At 43.0% G+C, this 5,798-nt stretch overlaps 1 pseudogene; it reads left to right on the top strand.

Annotated features, from left to right (window-relative positions):
* Positions 1–489: 489 nt before the first annotated feature.
* On the top strand, positions 490–649 carry LOC125161433 (uncharacterized; annotated as a pseudogene).
* The last annotated feature ends 5,149 nt before the right edge of the window (positions 650–5,798 follow it).

The following is a 5,798-nucleotide window of genomic DNA, read 5'->3' as shown; positions in this document are numbered from 1 at the left end:
TGTTCATATATTGCTTGATAGAAATCAACCAACCCAATAAATAATGAGCAGAAGACCTGAACAGTCACTTCAGGAGAAAAGGTTTACGGATGGCAACTAAACAGATGCATGATGTTCAATATCATTAGTTTTAGGTAAAGAAAAATTGAGATCAAAATGATACTACACATCATTTGGGATGGCTACAATTAAAATAAACTGACAATACCAAGTGCTGCATGGAGATGTAGAGCAACTAGAATGCTCATTCATTGCTGGTGGCAATAAAAAATACTATAACCACTTTGGAAAACAGTTTGGAAGTTTCTTACAAAGTTCAATGCCTTCTTGACTTATGACCCAGTAATCTTATTCCTAAGTACTTATCCAAGAGAAATAAAAATACATGTCCACATGACCCTTATAGGTAATGTTTATAGCGGTTTTATTCAAAATTGACCCAACAAGTCTAATATCTATCAGTTGGTGAGCAAATAAACAAAGTGTGCTAGCTTTGCACAGTGGCAGTATCATAGCCAATGAGGTTTATCTGAGGTGCGATTATTGCTAATTGAAACAAAGTGTGCTAACTCCATGCAGTGGAATACTACTCAACAAGAAAAAGGAATGAATTACTGGTATGTGCATAATTAATGGATCCGAAAAGCATTATGCTGAGTGACAAAAGCTCAACACAAAAGTCTACATGATTCCATTTATATGACATCCTTGAAAACCAAAAACCATGGGAACAGAAATCAGATCAGTGGATGTAGGGGTATGGAAGGAGGAAATTGATTACAAAAAGCCACAAGGAACCTTTTTGGAGTGATGGAGAAATATCATATCTTGATTATAGCGTCGTATACATTTGTCAAAACTCATGGAACTGAACTGAACAAAAAGAAAATTTACTGTATGTAAACTATTCTTCAATAAACCTCACTTTAAAAAGTTCAGATTTAAAAACATTTACATACAATTAAAAGGTGCCTGTGGGGCTCAGTCAGTTAAGCGCCCAACTCTTAATTTCAGCTCAGGTCATGATGTCATGGTTCATGAGTTTGAGCCCCACATTGGGCTCTGCCCTGACAGCACAGAGCCTGCTTGGAATCCTCTCTCTCTCTCTCTCTCTCTCTCTGCACCTCCCCCACTCATGTATGTGCGTGTATACACACACTCTCTCTCAAAATAAATGAATAAACTTAAAATAAATTTATATGCAATTGAAACACCAAATCTTTAGTGTAGGTATTGAAGACCGCATTTAGTTATTTTTCCCTTACTCATGGACATTTAAAAAAAATCCCAATTATTTGCTGTTATAAATATAGTCTATGGAAATCAGATACAAGACTCTTGGTGGATACACATCCTTGATTCTTTTGGAATTGGAATCCACTAAATTCCTAAGCTAGAAATCGCTGGGTTACAGTTTATATATATGTTTGGTGGAAATTGCCAAAAGTTTCCTAAAATGGTTGTAATGCTTTATGATCCTGCCAATACATCTGACAGTTCCAATCGCTGCACTTTCTCTCCAAAGTTCGAATTTCCAGTTTTTGAAAAATAAGAATTCAAAATTTAACTTTAGCCATTCTGATGACTCTATAGTAGATCTCATTTTGGTTTTAATTTGGATTTTCCTGATAAGAAATGATGTTGGGCACCTTTTCATATGCGTGTTAATTATTGTGATATCTCCTATGAAGAAGAAATCTTCTATGAAGAAGAAATGCCTTTTCCAATCTTTGGAACATTAAAATGAATGAATTGTTTTTCTTTTTTTTTCTTATTGATTTTAGGACTTATTAATATATTCATGATGAGGGTCCTTATCAGGTATATGAGCTTCAAGTATTTTCTCAGGGGAAATTTTGACTAATTATAGTTTAGATGAGAGTATGCTGAAAAACACAACCAGTGGCTAAAGCACATTCACCTTTTTTTATTTTTTATTTCAGAGAGAAAGAGAGTGTGAGCAGGGGAGAGGGGCAGAGGGAGAGAGAGAATCCCAAGCAGGCTCCGTGCCCACCATGGAGGGATTCCACCCCTTGAGCTGAAATCAAGAATAGAATGCTTAACCAGCTGAGCCATCCAGGTGCCCCTGAACCACATTATTCTTTTAAAACAAAATAGCTAATGTAAGAAGAAGAAAAGACTTTGGTCAGCCCCTGCTGTCCCTATCTTGGTAGACTGGAAATTGGCTAGATGTTCACCAAACCCATTCTTTATCTTCTCACCTACTTCGAGACTATATTCCCCAGCCTTCCTTTCAGTTGACTGGGATCATATTACCAAGTTCTAACTAAAGGAGTGTGGTTGGAAGTGATGCATCCTGCTTCCCAGCCTGGCTCATAAAAACCACTCATTCTTTTCCTGCAGTCTCCTGACTGGGTGGAGAGGGCTCTGAGTCTCTAGAGGATGGTGGAATCAGAAGATGGAGGGGTCCTAGCTCCCTGAATGACAGCATGGAGCAAAACTTCCCTCCCACTCCCTTCCTAACTTGATTGCCAAATGGACTTGATGTGAGTGAATAACAGACTTCTCATGTGTTGTTCTGATATTTTGTGTTATCTCCTGACGAAGCTGGTATTACTCTACTTAGTATCCTTGGATATTTAAATCTACACTCCTGTAAAATCAGTACTGTGAAAATTCTGCTTTCTGAAACAATGGGAGTCATTTAATCCCTTCACTCCTGAGCCATGGCTATCATCAGCACCTCTATTTCTATGGTTATTCAATGAAAAGATCCGACTTTTCATCGAATCATTTGGGGGAGGAATGAAGCCAATAAAGAAATAGTACATGGTTTGAATCAGTTGATACTGAAGGATGTTCAAGAGACTACCCATTTGTATTTAGTTCTTTTTTGCTCCTGCAAAGGAGGCACATTTCCAGTTGAGAATCGTCCAGGTACTATGGCAAGGGAGGTGCTTTGATTACTTCCACTTGAGGACATCACTTGCCAGCCTGGGTGACGCTGCATCTGTCAGAAGAGCACCTTACTCTGAAGCTTCCCATGGCAAGAAAATTTTAATTATAGAATTAAAATTGGCAAGTATCCGCCATTAGAGAGGGGCTTTGATTAACTCAGAAACTTGCTCTAGAAAGCATCATAACCATATTAGTCTGGGCAGACTGAGTTGGAGGTGTCCATTGGCTACACATGGGAGGGGATCCAGGACCTCTAATGGGCCAGAAGGATGGCAGAGTGATGGCCGTGTATGTGTTCCTGGGTTACATGAGATCCAAGCTGGAGAGCTTGGTTATTATCCTGAAGCCCCCTCCTTCAGCTTATCCCACCAACAGCTGCCCTCCTCTATTCTTTGAGGCATAGCATAGGCACCTTACAAACTCCAGCCCGAAGTGGAGATTCAGCAAGCCTGCCATTCCTACCTTTTAATTCCTACTGTGAGAACAGTTAGAGCAGTAGCACTGAAAATCACCTGTCTGAGGAGGACCAGGAATTAGGACAAAAGCCAGTAGCACAGCCAAATGCCGTCAGTCTCCTACCTGGCATGGAGAGAAAGACCACCTGGCAAGCTCACAAGCCTGGCCCTCCTCTACCCATACTAGCAACCATTGGTGGAGCCCCCAGTGAACCACCTTGCCCCAGGGTGTATCCTCCAAAGGAAATTCCCTTCATCCTGGGCAACTTGGACAAGTGGGAGGTTAGCAGAATTTGCCTTGCAGTGTGATCATGGGAGCAGCCATGGTGGCAGGGACCATGGGGCGGTCCTTCATCTGCAGACACGTGCGATTCAGGTCAGCTAGAAAGAACTGGCATGAGGCTGAGAGCAGAGCGTAAGAGGCGACCTCAGGTAATGGGAAGCCAAGGTAGTGATACAAACAAGAAAGCAAGTCAGGAAGTCAAGCGCACTCTCTATGCTTTACATGGAGCATGAAGTTCATGAGCTCCATGGAGCCCAATGAGATGGCATAGATCAGCCAGGTGTTGGATACACACAGCTGCAGGTATGAGCTGAGCAAGAAGCACACAGCCCACCAGAGAGAAGACTTCATTCAGTGGAGGATGAGGGTGTGAAACTGGCCCTGCCTTTGCTCACAGGGTTCAGAAAACAGGACATACGGCACTTCTATGACTTTCCAAAGTAGTCTCCAAGATACCTGCTGAGCTTAAAGGACTTCCAGGAGTCACTTGGAAGACAGGCTGGCTCCTGGGTGAACATCAGAGATTAGACTGTTTCCCCAGGGCATTTCTCCCCTCCTCTGCTCTTCTCCATCTTGTCTACTGTGTTTTTGGGGGTTGGGGGGTGGGAAATGGCTCTGTAGAAATAAACATAGGCTCTCTCTCTTTTTATACATAATATGCCAATTCGTTGTCTAAATACAGTATTTTAAAAACGCCACCCTGCTTTATCACTGTACTTGTCACAAGATACTCATCTACCACTTTATAAGAGGAGGGTGCTGAATCCTTCAAAGTTCTCTTCTGAGAATGAAACAAAACATTTCTCTTGAGGGAAATTGAAGCCCAGAGAGACCATCCTATGAACAGAACAAATGTTACTACACTGTAGAAGCGTCTGTGTTTGGAATGGTTGCTGGGAAAAAAAGGCCTGAGGCTCACATCTATATGATAAATATTGCTGTGAGGCAAGCACTTCAATATTTTTAAGTCTAAAACAATTACAATGTATTCTCTCTCATGGTCCCGTGAGTTTGGCTGGGCTCAGTAAGGTGGTTTCTCTGCTCCTTGTTGGTATCTGCTGGGCCCACTCCTGGGGGTTCATCCAGCTGGTGATTGGGTTGGGGTAGAAGGTTCCGAAAGGCTTTGGTGCCAATTGTGGGCTGACGTGCCTTAGTTCTTCTTCACGTGGCTTCTCTCTCACAGCAGGAGAGCCAGAACTTCCCCACAGAATGGTGGGTTCCAAGAAGGATCATTCTGGAAGGACAAGACCCATTGGGCAAATGCTTATCAACCCCTGCTTGCCTCACTCTGGCCAAAGTCACATGGCCAAGCTCAGGATCAATGTGGGAATGGGTCATTCAGGGGCAAGAGTACGGGGATGCATAACCAATGGGGAGCCCGTGTCACAGTCTACCACAAACTGCTGTGTGGCAGAACAGTAGACTCATTCAGAGAACCGGACAAAAATGCTCCAGATGGTGGCATCCACAGCTGAATGTGGAGTAGAAGAGGCCACAGAATTCCATGAATAAGTGTGGAGGCTGATGGGATGCCCACTGTCACTATCCATGACCATCTGTGGTCTTTCTGTGCCATCCCATGTCATGATTCCCAGGGAGGCAGGGTCTGATTTAAAATGTTCCAGTGGACTGCCAATGCCTGGTATGTCACCATGTTGGGAACACAGGAACCTACTGTGGTAGAGAGTGACACGTCTACTGTGGAAGTCACACCAATAGCAGACATTGCTTTTTCACACCGATGTTCAGGACAGCATCCAGGTTGGCCAAAGCACAGAGTAGCTGTCAGCAGCCTGGCTGAACTTTGTTGACTGGGGAAATGGGGGCGGCTTGGTAAGACCTGAAGGTTTGGGGGGGGGCATTATTCCCTGTTCATTTTCAAATCTTTCTCTAGCTTCACTTCCCAGGGAAGTCCCATACGGTTCAGTTATTTTTAATTCTCATCAGAATTCCCTCCCCTCTTTATTTTAACATGCATCTCTCTTCCTGATTTCAAGTCTGCATTCCTGCTGGCCTCTCAGCTCTGGGCATAGAGGAATCGGGTATCTTGCTCATCACCTGTGTCTCCATTGCCAATATCGAGGGTGTTGAAATTGAAAATTGAAAACTGCATTCCCTTCTTACCTTCCACTACCTCTCCC

This window comes from Prionailurus viverrinus, chromosome A2 (assembly GCF_022837055.1).
Source record: "Prionailurus viverrinus isolate Anna chromosome A2, UM_Priviv_1.0, whole genome shotgun sequence".
Lineage (NCBI taxonomy): Eukaryota > Metazoa > Chordata > Mammalia > Carnivora > Felidae > Prionailurus > Prionailurus viverrinus.
The sequence above is the reverse complement of the archived record's forward strand: the minus strand, read 5'-3'. Positions and strand labels throughout refer to the sequence as shown.